The sequence below is a fragment of the Lissotriton helveticus genome, chromosome 11, assembly GCF_964261635.1.
Source record: "Lissotriton helveticus chromosome 11, aLisHel1.1, whole genome shotgun sequence".
Classification (NCBI taxonomy): domain Eukaryota; kingdom Metazoa; phylum Chordata; class Amphibia; order Caudata; family Salamandridae; genus Lissotriton; species Lissotriton helveticus.
The window spans coordinates 719,478,594-719,493,107 of NC_136072.1; the positions used below are offsets into that span (position 1 = coordinate 719,478,594).

A 14,514-nucleotide genomic window follows, 5' to 3' on the forward strand; every position below is an offset into this window, starting at 1 on the left:
AAGTGGGGGCGTTGCTTTGTGCAAAACAAAAACTACGGTCTAGTAACCATGGTTCAGGGGAACTGAAAGCTGGAAGGGAGTCTGCCTGTACACCCATTTTCCTCCCTACCCTGTCCTGGAACAAGGAGAGGAATCTAGGATTATCAACCCCCAAGATGATCTCCTCTGGTAGGGAATCCACCACCCCCACCCTCACTGTACAAGGGCTTCGGTCGAAGGGTACCATGGTGACCAGGGCTACGGGGTAAGGTTTTATGTCTCCGTGCACACAACGTATGTGGACCGTTGCATCAGGAATGATCTGGGAAGGCAGGATGATGTTCCCCTGAACCACTGACTGCCTGCACCCTGAGTCTAAAAGGGCTTTTACCGTTTTACCTTTCACCTGCACACGTACATAGAACGATGTCCCCAATTCTGCTGAATAAAACACAGCCTTCGGAACGTATCCAACCTCCATCGGTTCCTCCGCTGGTTGGCTTTAGGAATTTCAGCTTGAGATTTTGATTTCTATTCAGGTTTCTGAGGTAGAGTACTTCGATGAGAGTTTTCTGAGTCCCAAGTCATAGTTCTCGGTTGTGCTCTCGAATAATTTGCAGCCATCTCGATGGCCTGTTCGGCGGTGAGGCTAGAATGTTGCTTCAACCACCTCTGGGTCCATATGGTAGTGCCTCCATGAATTGTTCTAGATACATTTTCATCATTATCTCTTCCTTTGAACTAGAGGACGGTTTTAACCACTTGTCAGTGGCCATTTTTAAGCGAAAGAAATGTGTTTTGGGGTTTTCACCTGGTACCCCTCATTCCTTCAGGAACCTCACCCTGTAGGCATCTGAATCTAAGCCCAGATGATCAAGAATCACTTCCTTGATCCTGACATACGGTGTATCCCTAGTTGGATTGGCAACCTGGTAGGCAAATTGCGCTTCGCCAGTCAGGAGGGGTGACAGAAAGAAAGGCCACTTGTCCTCGGGCCATCCACAGGCTTGCGCCGCCCTCTCAAAATTCAACAAAAAGGCGTCCGGGTCTTCCCCCGGAACATATTTCTGTAGGGCCATACCCGAATGGCTTGGTAGCGCGACACGTCTTTCTACTTGTGGGGTGACACCGGTATCCTATCGTAGGCAAGGTCGGAACAAATAAGGTTTTATTTGCTTGAAACAGCGTTTATGTCTCTGAGTTCTCTTTTCTCTGGGCAAGGGATCCAGGTCTGTTTTGCTGGTGGTCTTTTTCCTCCTTTCTTGTCAGGGGACGGTGGTTGGCTTCTTCGGATCCCAAGACTCGGTTGGCCGTCCGACATACAAAGGGCTCGGGCCGAAAATAAAGAAAACAAAAAGAAGAAAAAAAAAACTATCAGGACTCTTGTTCTCAGAGCCGAGATCTGAGAGGGCCGGGGAGTGAGGAGAAACACCAAACACACTGTGCCACATGTGAGAGACGAAAGGATGGGAACTGTGCCCGTGTGCAGGTGTTGCCGCTAGTATTTACAGGTATTTACGAGGTAGTGGAGGTTGGAGGTAGCTGGGTGATTTGACTACCGTCCTTCTTTCCCACCCACCCCGAGAACTTGCTCCGTACCTGCTCAAGCCACGCACCTCCGTGGGCATAGCGGGCGAGTCATGGGGTCGTTGGCCTCCTGGCTTCGTTGCGAGTTCCGCCGAACTCGGAATGTGGTCTCCGTCCTCCTCTCTTGCCAGGCCAGCTGTCTTCTCCACGTCTGGATAACGCCACTCTCTCCCCTCTCTGAACTTGAGACGTCCCGAGAATCAGGAAGTATCCTCGGATAGCGTCGGGTGCGGGACGACATCATCGGTGGGCGGGGCCTCGTCCGACAGAAACCTCCAGTTAAAGGAGTCGTCCTCCTCAGAGTGTTGCGGGGTCAATAAAGTTTTATCGCCGGTCTTCCATTCATCGCGCTGGAAGGGAAGAAAATTGGGAGGGTCACATGTAGGAGACCACCAGTCAGGAATATTGGATGTTTGTACATTAGGCTGACACCCTGTCACATAAAGCTATGAATTTTGCAAGAATAAACTTAAAATACAGTTCCTTGAAGTTAATAGCTCAGTCCGGGGCTATCATGGCGTCGTGAACAAGGAAATCCAACAGTTCAGGCCGACCACGGTGTCTCTGCCAGCTACGCCATTGAGAAGACCTGCAAATAGTACCTTGGAAATGCAGGGCATTGTGGACCTTGTGATGAGATCCAAAGATGCAGCCTCATCAGGTGTTGGTCCCAAATGATGGTGCAGGAGTCGTCGGTCCCTTGAAGTCACACGAGTTGGAGATCAAACTCCATGAGGTTGAAGTCAGGATCGCCAGCCTCAGGAGGTGTCCGGGCTGCGGTGTGAAGTGGAGTGGAGCGAAGTGAAGTGCACTCCGGTCATGGTGCAGGTAGTGGCTCAATGACCGTGTCTATTGGTATTGGGGAGACCAGGGCGGCAGTGTGAAGTTTGAAGGTGCTTGTTGCAGTGCTGGCAGGTCACGGTGCAAGCCACGGCGTTTTTATGGGTGAAGCGCCGCTGTCAGTAGATGATCTGGAGTCGATGGAACCGGTGTCGGTGGTCCAAGGCTGCTTTGTGGGACAGAGTTATGTATCGAGTAACTTAAGAGCAGGCATGCAGTGGCATCAATGTTGGCATGATGTCATTGATACCAGGGCGGTGATGTGAAGCAAGGTGTTGCAAAGTACAGTGTCCTCATGTCACGGTGCAAGCAGCGGCTTTATGGTGGCATCAGTCGACGGCAGTGAGACTAGGGTTGCAGTGCAAAGTGGGTGGTAATCTCTGCAGTGCCAACAGGTCATGGAGTTGGCTGTGGCGTTGTTGATGCCATCAGGATGCTTTTCCCTCTGTGGCAGCTGAAACATATAGGGGTCCATTAGGTTGGCGCAAGGATTGCCCCCCCAGGCTGGTGGTAGCCATCGCCGGCCTGGCGGGGGCAATCCGCCCGCCATCCTCAGCTAAATGACCCCCCGCCATATTAGTATGGCGGGGGGACCGCGGCGGACGGAAACACCGTCCGCCACTTTTAAGGTCCAATATATTGGCGGTGTCTAATAGACACCGCCAGCCATATTAGCAAGGGCTGTTTGAGATGCCTTTCCGTGGCGGCAAAGGCATGCGGTCATCACTTTGGGGGCCCCCTGCGGGCCCCCAGAGTGGAGAGGTGGGGGGTGCACATGGGGGGTACCTGTGGTACACCCTGCATTTACACAAACAAAGCGGTGCCTGCCACTTTGTTTATGTAAATGCGTCACATGCATTTTTAGCATTGTGGCGAGCGGTGCTGAGAGCACCGCCCGCCACAATGCTAAAAATGCAGGATGCGCCCGCCACAGTGGCGGGCGCATCCTAATACCCCCCATGGGACCCCCGCCATCCTAATGACCCCCAAAGTTTCAGAAGCGTCTAAACAGAGGATGGTGAAGTCTTTGGTGTGCCTGAGTCTTCCCACAGGAGGTAAGCGCTACTTCAAGCACTGGGAGAAATTTGGAAAAAAAGTTTCAGAAAGTCCAGGGCAGCCGTTTCACTGGCCATGATTAGCCTCTGCAGGCCACCACAGCAAAGCACACAGCAAAGTGGTAGTTCCTCCTCACAGCTTCTCCAGCCCTTCTTCTTGGCAGGTTCCTTATTCCAAACGAGTTATCATGAAGTCTTTGATTTCCCTGAGACTTCCCACAAGAGGAGAGCTCTACTACAAGCCCTTAGAGAAAATTCTAACAGCAGGATGACGAATGTATAATCTATTCCTATGCCCAAGACAGAAGCAGCAAGCAGCAGGCCAACACTGCAAAGCACGCACAAAGTGATAGTTCCTCTTCACAGCTTTTCCAGCCCTTCTACCTGGCAGGTTCCTTAGTTCAGCAGTAATCAAAAGTTCTGGGGTCAGGGCCCCAATATTTATAGTACATTTTCTCTTAGTAGTCTTTCTTTCCAGAGTCTCTGGGCTCAGTAAAAACTAGTTCTTCCCTCCCCAGTCTAGCTTCACTACAGGAGGTGGAGACAATATTGTGCAGAAGAGACATATCCTATTCAGGTGCTAGTGAATAAACTCCTTCCACCACTCCAAAAGCAGATTGGTCCAGTCAGCCTGGTTATGAGTCACCCAGGAAAGGCAGGACACACCTTAACCCACCTTGTGACTGTCAAGTGTGAATGCACATGCCCAGCACCTGTCACTCCAAACCAGACGGTGAGTACACAAACAGGCAGAGGCACACAGGATGGTTAAGTAAGAAAATGCCTACTCTCTAAAAGTAGCAATTTCAAACACACAATTTAAAAAATACCTTTGCTAAGAGATGTGTTATTAAATTCTGAGTTCAGCTAGCTTAAACTCAATTTCTCTATCTTGTCTCAATGGAAAGTTACACTTGTGAGATGTTACAAGGTAGCTCCTGTGTTAACCTATGGAAGAGACACTCTTTCAGTAGTGAAAAACATAATTGGCAGTATTTCACTATCAGGCCTTGTAAAACACACTACTACACATACTACCTTTCACAGACAGTGCATCCTGCCCACAGGGTCACCTTCATTTGATGTTTAAATAATTGACTGAAATCCAAGGAGTTTGCACATCAATTCTGCTTTAGGCTCCAGGCTAAACTAATGAAATTATTCAACTGTGCTATTTGACTTTTTGCTTTTGTAAATAATGTTCTAGGACCACTGTTTTGTGTATTACTAAGTGCCCAGGTCCAGGACTTACCTTGGGTTGACCCCATTTTGTGAAATGGCCACAGGGCTACCTTAGGCCTCCCTTGGGGTGACTTACATTTAAGAGAAGGGAAGGTTAGGGCCTAGGAAGTGGGTGCACTTGCCAGGATGACATGGCAGTAAAAACTGCAATGCAGACACTGAAGTAGCAGGTCGGAGACACAATTGAATGCGTATTTGTGTGTGTGGCACAACCAGTGCTGCAGGCCCACTAGTAGCATTTGATTTAAACACCCTGGGCATATGCAGTGTACTTTTCTAGGGATTTACCAGTAAATCAAATGTGCCAATCATGAAAAACCAATCATAATACAATTTATACAGAGAGCATATGCATTTTAGCGCTGATTAGCAGTGATAAAGTGCCCAGAGTCCTAAACAGTTGCAGCTCCTGTAGGCAAACGTGGTGGGGTAGGTGGGGAAGTCGAGAGACAACAGGATAGGAAATATTTATTTCTTTTATTTTCCCTATTTCATCATCTGTTGACTTCACCCCCCTCCCGCCCCACCGCACTTACCTACAGGAGCTGCATCCTAAAACCAATGAAAAATTGGTAAAAAACAGGAGGCCAAAAAGCAACTACTCTGATGAATAAACCTACCAAAAATACCAGGGCTAACCATGGCTATAAGGATGAAGGAGGCATGTAGGAAAGATTGATGACTGGATTCACATTTCTAGCGTGAGTCTTGTACCTGAAAATGCATTGGCAAAGACAATGTATCCACTTCTTTCTCCCCCTCCACCCTTTTTCTGGCAGCATTAATGACTTCACTGTCAGTTATAGCAAGTTACCCTCACACAAGAAGCCAATCCACATACAAAATAATTCCCTTCAGTACAGGGCACTTCTATGAAGAGAAAAATATATTTTTGCAAATGTGTTTTTTAAACTGATGAGGGCCCGGCAGGCTCCCTGGTTTGCAAAAACCACGACAGTTGAAAACAAGAATTGCTAAAGCCAAAACGCTGGCTCCCACCACCTGACCTATTGTCTTTGCCAAAGCTTGTTTTAGGTATTTAATGTACAATGTAAAATAAGCTTGCTCATGTTATGATGTTCATTTATTGTGGGGATTGTTGAGCGCGGGCTCACCTGCTCGGAATTCACCATACTCACCTGGGCCCATAAAACATACACACTTTAAACAGGTAAACCTACGCTAAATCAGGGTTTTTAACCTTTTAGGACATGTACCTTGAATTACCAATCCTAGTCACCGGTACATAGAGTCCTAAGGGATCAAGGGAGTTAGCAAGAAAATAGGTAGTAAATAACATTTCCTGTATAAAATAACCGCAAACTCTGGAAAGATTTAAACACTTTATCTATGTAAATTCTTAAATGTCAGAGTCCATACCAATTTGATTAAAGCGCATTCAATTAGAAAGAATATAATCAAAGCAAGATGATGTGAAAATGTTATAAGATTTTCTTTAAGCATTGAAACATAGGAAGGGTAAGAAAAGGGAAACAGCACAATGACATACTCACATGTATTTTATATTTACCTAGATTGGTGTGAAGACCAACCCTCGGCCACGGGCTGGGATAAAAGACAGGACTTCTTGTAGTTCAGATGCCAGCAAGACAACACAGGTGTAGATTAGGACCAGTGAAGACCAAATTAGGATGGATTCAGGATGGAACCAGGTACCCTCAGCTAAGTGCAACGCCGGCCTTACACCCCTCACTGTGGCTAACAGTTGGGTTAACAAGTCTTCTCCCTCAAGAACCCTGCTTGGGTTATCAAACTCCCTCCCAGAACCCCGATTGGGTTATTAATTTTTATGACAGAGTGCTCCGCCAGCACCTCTGCTCTCGAATCTTCTGACAGAGTGCTCCGCAAGCACCTCTGCTCTCGATCGCCTATTGAGTGAGTTGGGTCAGTGACAGGTCAGCTATTCGGACAAGTCGGACAAACTAACTAGCTAAGCCTACCTTAGTTATACCATTTTCCAGGGCAGTGTACCACCCCCCAATGTTGCAAATGTGTGTATTTCCTCAATTTGATTGGTCAAAGGACGAGGATAGGTCATCACACCATACCAGTTATGAGGACACTTGATTCATATATTCAAATTAATGTTCCCTCCCATGGTTTTATTTTCCCATGCACTTTTATTCCTCCCAACAATGGATGTTTCAATAACAAATACAATGTATATGAAGATTGGTAAGTTGCCTTCTTTTCCGTGGGTCAATAGTTCATTTTTCCCAGGTGCATCGCAGGCAAGATTATCGTTGGCATAGATTCGATGCCATGGCTTGTGGACTCGGGAGAAACAGAACATGCGCGTTGAGAGTCTCAAGATGGAGTTCAGCAGTGACACATCAGGCCCAAATACGAGCTAGTAGCAAAGTCAAAGAGAAACAATTTTAGAACAAAGAATAAATGAATGCACTGTATACCACTTATCTCTACTTTATTACCATTACTTTATTTTAACTACAGCGTTTAGGAATTAAGCGGAACAAACAATTTAGGAAAGCTGCAATGCAAGCGTTAGCACATGAAAACATAGAGCAGCCATCTTTAGTTCTAGTGCGCAGAAGCAAAGTTTTCCCACCAAAGCAGAAAGTACGTCATGTCACATGAGTGTGACAGACGCATGCGCAGAAAAGTTCCCACGTTGCGGTGGCCATATTAGGTCACTCGAGTCACGGTTTAGTTAAAGCACATTGTTAGGCTTCCTCAGCTCACTAGAAATGCCGTGTGGTGCATTGTTAGTAAGACAAAACATGTTTATTAGTGCATTACGTTTTATTTTGAGAGGGTTGAGTACAAGCAAGTCTCTTTACATGCGAAACATTGCTCCATCAATCCCCTCTTTGAATATATTTTATATCATCACATATTACAGAAACAGATGCCAACTTTTCAACATTTACTCATTTCGATTTCTTCAAACACTCTTCTAGGTTTTTCACCATTATTCATGTGAAGGTTTTTCATTTTGTTATACAAATCCCCACTTAATTCTTCAAGCTTGATTTCACTGAAGCTTCTTTTCTTCCCTTTCTGATTTACTTTAAATGTCTTTTTATGTTTCAACATTTGCAACAAATTATTATCCCTAAAATCAATAATGCTAATCCCATCATTGGCATCAGTATTCTACCTACAAAATTATTTCCTACGTTAGTGAACCAACTACCTATTGAAGAGAGACCACTAATCAGTCTCTTCCATGCACTGTAAACCTCCAGTGGTTTCAATTCTTCTCTCAAATTGTAATATTTTTGCGTACTTCTTAATTTCTACGTTTTTGTCTGGAATGTAAGTGCAACAATGTTGCGTCTTTAGCATTCTACAGACACCGCCCTCTTTTGCCAATAATATACCAAGAGCAAGTCGATTTTGTAAAACCATTGATCTTACCGCAATTAATTCGGTATTGATCATCAAAAATCCTCTAGCAGTGTCAGTCGATAAGCAATCCACCACTGTTGACAATTTGCAAATTCTTTGAGTGTTCAGAACTACTCCCACTGAAGGTATTATTGCACTAAATATGTCACCTACAATTTCAGCAAATGATGCTCTTTTACTATGTGTTAATCCATTAGTTTCTTCATTGCTTCCAGTGATTTTCTCTACATGGTATACCTATGAGAATACTATTCCAAAATAACAACTCCCATACCAATGATCAGGTAATTTAAAATAGGCCTTGTTGCCCCAAATGTAATAAATTCCAGGATAAACTGGTTCAGTTCCTTCTTTAAAACCCCAACCCCCGAGAACTTTGAAATTGTGTTCACATTCACTGAAACCAAAGAATATATTGTTATAATAATCTGTTTTCTCTCTATGGAGACAGAGTTTCCTTTTCTTTTCAAAATCCAGCAACATAGCAGCTTGATTCTTGCCATTAGAGGTAAACTCTTTATTTTCAGCCCATTTACGAATCTTTCGTTTATGATCAGTGGCTTTTCTATGGAAATCCTGTCTCCTTTTCTCTACTAAATCTAGAAAAATCTTTTCTTTCTCCTGTAATGTACATGTTAGATTGTTTTGTGTGCTTCAGCTATGTCTATTGATCCTACTGTTAGAAAATAGTCTCCCATAAAATCTGTAGAGTCTCTAGTACTAGAAATACGATTCAAATTTCTGCGTAAAGGAACTTCAGAAAAGACCACATCAAAATTAGAATAATAATACTGCAATTTTCCAGTTCTATAAAACAAACTAGCTAAGATGCTACATGAAATACCAAAGGTCAGAGGTAAGTGATGGTAAGTGACCCCTTCAGCTACTGATGTGGGCAACTTCCATAGCTTCTACATAATGTACTAACAAATTAGCAAATACATTTAAATGAGTTCTATTTCTATCTCTGAGCTAGTGTAATGTAAATCTCCCTCATCTAGTGCTTCTAAATCTACTCCAGGTTGCTTTCTCATGTTTATGTGTATCTACTGTCTTAAGTGAATCTACTTGCTCAGGTATATTAGTGTCATTCTGCATTTCTATGCTCATTAGGTAAGGTATAGCTAATGTCAATCCAAACCATACTATAACTACTATTAATATTCTACATGTGCATATTCTACAACATGTCTTTAGGCAGTGTCTTTTCGGTTTTCCGTTAACATTATAATCAGCCATTTCTTACTAAGGAGACTTTATCCCCTCTTTGTAACTTTACCACAGACTTTAACCTGTGAAAATTTTCTCAAGTTGGTCCCACTTCTTCGTCTGTCTGATCAACAATCAGTTCGTCATCACTTAGTTCAAGATTTTCAAAATCTTCAAGTAGGACGTAGGTCCACTCAGGTCCTATGTACTTGTTATTCAATCTTTTCAAACGTGGACTTCTTCTTTTGGGTTGCTCTGTGGACGGTCCAGCTTGACTTGATATTTAATTTACTTGCTCTGGTTCTTCATTTATTGTTTTAAGGCGAAATTTAAATCTTTTAACAAACCATTCCACTTATCTCCTTTTCTGAGTCTTTAAGCTGGCACTGTGCTTTGACTTTCTTCAGAAGCTCTTTTATTTTCGTTCAGTTGTAGCACAACTTGTTCTTCATTAACTTCTGAATCCTCCCTATCTGACTTGGTCCAGGGCTTAATTTTATTTCTTCTGCCTGGATACTAATCCGGCCTTGTTCAGGATTTTGCTGCATTTGACTTTGATTTTGACTTTGACTTTGTTCGCCTTCTTCTTCCTGAACACACCTTTCTACTCCTATCTGGTCCTGCTGAGGTCTTTGGACTACTAGATTGTCTGGAGTTTCAAATGTCTGAGTATTTTTATTTTATTTATTTATTTATTTAAATTTGTAACGCCAACAGCTACCCGCAGTGGGATTCCCGGCGCCAGGGACAGACTCAAGAAGGAAAAAGGATAGGCATACTGAAGCTAGCTGATAGCAACATCTCATTGATTGAAAAGCAGAGTTGTGAGTCTTTTGCGGAAATGAAACAAATATGTTTCAGATTTTAAAACCGCGGGTAAGGCATTCCAAAATTTTGGGCCAAGGTGGGATAAGGACCGACCACCCATCTTTACAAGTTTAAATCTTGGAATAGTGAAGTCACCATTCGTTGAAGATCTCAAAGTGCGGCTTGGCCTATACGGTTGTACTAGGCTCTGTAGATATTTTGGGGCCGAGCCTTGTCTAATATTAAAAAGATGACACATGGCTTTAAACTTGACACGGTTTGGGATCCTGAGCCAATGCAAGTCACGCAGTGCATGTGAGGCCGATGTTCTCCTCGGAACGTTACGGAGAAGTCGAGCAGCCGCGTTTTGTACAACTTGCAATTTGTTAATAGTTGAAAAATCAGCTCCGAGATAGTGACCATTTCCATAGTCCAGGCGAGATACCACCAACGCCTGGACTACAGTTCTTTGAGTAGAAGCGGGCAGCATCCACAAAAAATTTTGGAGCTATCTCAGAGTGGCAAAACAGATCGAGGCCACCTTAGTGGCCTGCTGCCTCATTGAGAGCTTGTCATCAATGAGAAAGCTGAGGTTATGAACTACGGCGACAGGCTGGGGAGTAGGCCCCATGTCACTGGGCCAATGCTGGGGACCCCAAAGATCTTTATTCTTTCCCAGTATCACCACCTCAGTCTTGTCCCCATTGAGTTTAAGGAGATTGCTCTGCATCCACTCAGCCACACGAGACAGGCCAAGCTTCAAGGCAGAAGTCTTATTACAGCCACTATTAGAGAGAGAGAAAAAATTTGAGTATCATCGGCGTAGGAAAATAGCGTCAGCCCAGTGTCCTCCACAATAGTGGCCAGGGGTCTAACATAGATGTTGAATAAAAGAGGACTAAGTATGGACCCCTGGGGGACCCCGTACGCGCCGATGAACAAACTGCAGATGCAGCTTTCACAGAAAAGACCTGGAAGGTACGCCCGCTTAGAAAGGAGGCGATCCAGGCCAGCGCTGGACCATCCACACCCAGGGAGCGGAGAGTTGCCAAAAGAATAGAATGGGACACGGTATCGAATGCACCACTCAGATCCAAAAGGATGAGTGCAGATGTTTCGCCGCGATCGATACCGTGCCGCAAACTCTCCGTCACTCCAAGGAGCGTGGTCTCGGTGGAATAGTGAGCTCAAAAGCCAGACTGGGATGGATGGAGAAACCCTAAACTCTCAACAAAATGACTTAACTGGATATTAACATGCCTTTCCAGGATTTTAGAAAACATGGGCAACAGAGAAATAGGTCTAAAATTAGACAGGTTGGAAACATCTGCCCCAACCTTTTTTAGGAGGGGAACAACCATCGCGTGTTTCCATTCCTGTGGGGCATAAGACTCAACTAACGATGCATTAAGTAGGTTCATGATTACACGACGAGAGCTCAGATCCAATAGCTTCAGGACTTTGGCCGGCAAAGGATCTCGGCGTGAGCCTGATCTGACACTGTTCAAGCAAGAAAGAAAAGAAACATCATCAAACAGCTGCCAGTCCATAAGCTTCACCAACCAAAAAGATGTTTCCTCCAAGCACGGTATTGATCCTAGCTGGGATGTGTTCGCCGTAGTCAAGGAGCTCAGGGAATTATGAATACGCTCCACCTTGGCAATGAAAAATTACGATAAGTACAAGTACAACAATCTTTCCTTATCTGGTCCTCCTCAGAATTACTTTTTCAAAATCTGATTTCTGTAATCCGAGTACATTCTTCTATTCCTGACTCGTCCTCATTATCACTCTGTCTATCTGGATAGGTTTGACTTCTGGTTCTCACAAATTTTGCAGGTATGTCCACTACTGGAATCCATTCATCCTGACTGGTGCTCGGATGTTCCTCATCAACTACTTTGGGATCAACTTCTTGAGAGCCCTCAGCTGCACATCCTTTAGGTTCTACTTCATCAGGTTCGGTCACCCTCTTGTTATGACTCGCGTGGATCCAGTTTGGAATTCCCCTGCACTTTACAGCTGTGGTAGTAACCAATATCACTCGATGTGGCTCTCCCCACCTTGATGCTAGGTAAGATTCTCGAGTATGTTCCTTTATCACTACCCAGTCACCTGGATTCAGATCCTGTGCTGGAGTTGATTGTCTGGCGACAGAGTCTTCCCCAACCTGGTGAGAGAGAGAACGCACTTGGTCAGCCAGTTCTTTGCAGTACTCAAGCACTAAATCATCAGATATATTTATCAACTTGTGTCCTGGTACCCATGCTTGCCTCATTGCTCTTCCCATGAGTATCTCATGGGGACTCAAGCCTGTGTTTCTGTCTGGGATGCTTCTGAGTCCCATTAGAAAAAGAGGTAAAGCATCAGGCCACTCCAATCGGGTAGATTCATACATCTTTCCCAATCGTGACTTGATTGTGTCATTCAATTGTTCCACCACTCCAGAAGCTTCTGGGCGGTATGCACAGTGCAGCCTTTGCTCAATTTGGAATGCTTCAAAGATCAGACAAATTATTTCATTATTAAAATGAAACCCTCGGTCTTAGTTCCGCCTTTTAGACTTTGAATTACTTTGAAACCAGCCTAGTGGTTACCCCACATCGTGTGAGCATGTTGTTAATCCAGAAGAAAACAGGCAGAAATTAACTGATGTTTTAGATCTTCTGTTGGTAGATGAGGGGCAAAACTCATGTGCAGAACATTCCTCCTGTTTGTGGTGCTTTAGCATGGAGACTAGGCTAAATTTGCTTCCGGAGAAGGTTCAGCGCTTATACGATTATTTAAATAGTACTGAACGAAGCCCTCCCCGTCTTCGGTCTTCGTTTTCTTCCAATTCATGGCGCACATCAAAATAAATCAGTACTAACAGCAGGTACTTGAAGCAATTGAAAGCAAAGATGGACTATTTTGTGCAGAACTTGTTTCCTTTAAACATCCTCATGTTGCCAATCCAAGGTTTCAGCTTTCAAATCCAGAGTATAAATGTCAGCAACTTTTGTAAGTCCCTTTTGATGAAATATTTGCTGCTCACCTAAGGTGTACATATGCTGTTGCAAACCATGATTTTATAGAGGCATACAAATTCCAGATAGTAGTAGTCCAATCTTTCCTCAAAGCATTTCAAGCGCACAAAGAGGAAAATTGGGCTTTGCCAATTCTGTATGCTGTCACACTGGACCTTCGAATATTTGCAAAGAGTGCTGATCAGCAGTTAGTAAAGATAGGAAAAGGAAAATTTGTGGACATGTTGGAAAAGGCAGCGGAAATCCTAATGAGTTGCTTCAAAGTCTGTGCCACTGACACTTGAGCTGGCATCGATGACTCCATAAAGTGGGGATTATTGTTCCTGGTGAATCAGCTGTTCAAGATTTACTTTAAGATCAATAAGCTTCACTTGTGTAAACCTTTAATTAGAGCTATTGACAGCTCAAATTTGAAAGATGATTACACTATGGCACAGAGATTGACATTTAAGTACTATGTTGGGCAGAAGGCTATGTTTGACAGTGATTTCAAACAAGCTGAAGAATATTTGACGTTTGCTTTTGAGCACTGCCACCGCTCTTGTCAAAACAACAAAAGGATGATTCTCATTTACTTACTTCCAGTGAAAATGTTGTTGGGTCACATGCCAACCGTTCAGCTCTTGATAAAGTATGACCTTTCGGAAGTAACCAAAGCTGTGGGTGAAGGGAACTTGCTGTTATTGAATGATGCTCTAACAAAACACGAAACCTTTTTCATTCACTGTGGTATTTTCCTTATCCTTGAGAAGCTAAAAATTATCACTTACAGGAACCTTTTCAAGATAGTATACTTGATACTAAAAACTCACAAGTTATCTCTTGATGCCTTCTTGATTACCATGAAATTCATGCAGGCAGAGGATGTGGATATTGATGAGGTCCAGTGCATCATAGCCAATCTTATATACATGGGTCACATGAAAGGATACATATCTCATCAGCATCAAAAGCTTGTTGTCAGCAAGCAAAATCCGTTTCCTCCACTGTCTACTGTGTGCTGCTTCCTGTCATGAATTAGAGTCCATTTAATACCCAAAAAAGAACTCAGTGAGGACTGAAAATACAATTTCAACATGATTATGAAGCTGACGCCTGGTGCTTCACAGAAAGATGAATTTCATATTTGTATTTTGTACGAGATTCCTAGAAATGAAATTTTCCAGGACTAATTTTACAAAGAAGTGACTGTGCCGAGTACCTGTGTTTTTCTGCAGGTGCTGTGCACACAACTTTTCAGTTTGGAATCTCTCCCTCAGCACAGAAGTAGCTCTGGTTAGTTGTCTGTTCATTACATGTGTGTATGTTCTGTAATCATTTCTTAAATAAAACAAACCTCTGAGACCCTCGGTCTGATTCAATCGTTACTGGAAAAC

At 43.8% G+C, this 14,514-nt stretch overlaps 1 pseudogene; it reads left to right on the plus strand.

The window, feature by feature from the left end:
* The first annotated feature begins 12,918 nt into the window (after positions 1-12,918).
* On the plus strand, positions 12,919-14,154 carry LOC144790878 (PCI domain-containing protein 2 pseudogene; annotated as a pseudogene).
* Positions 14,155-14,514: the final 360 nt, after the last annotated feature.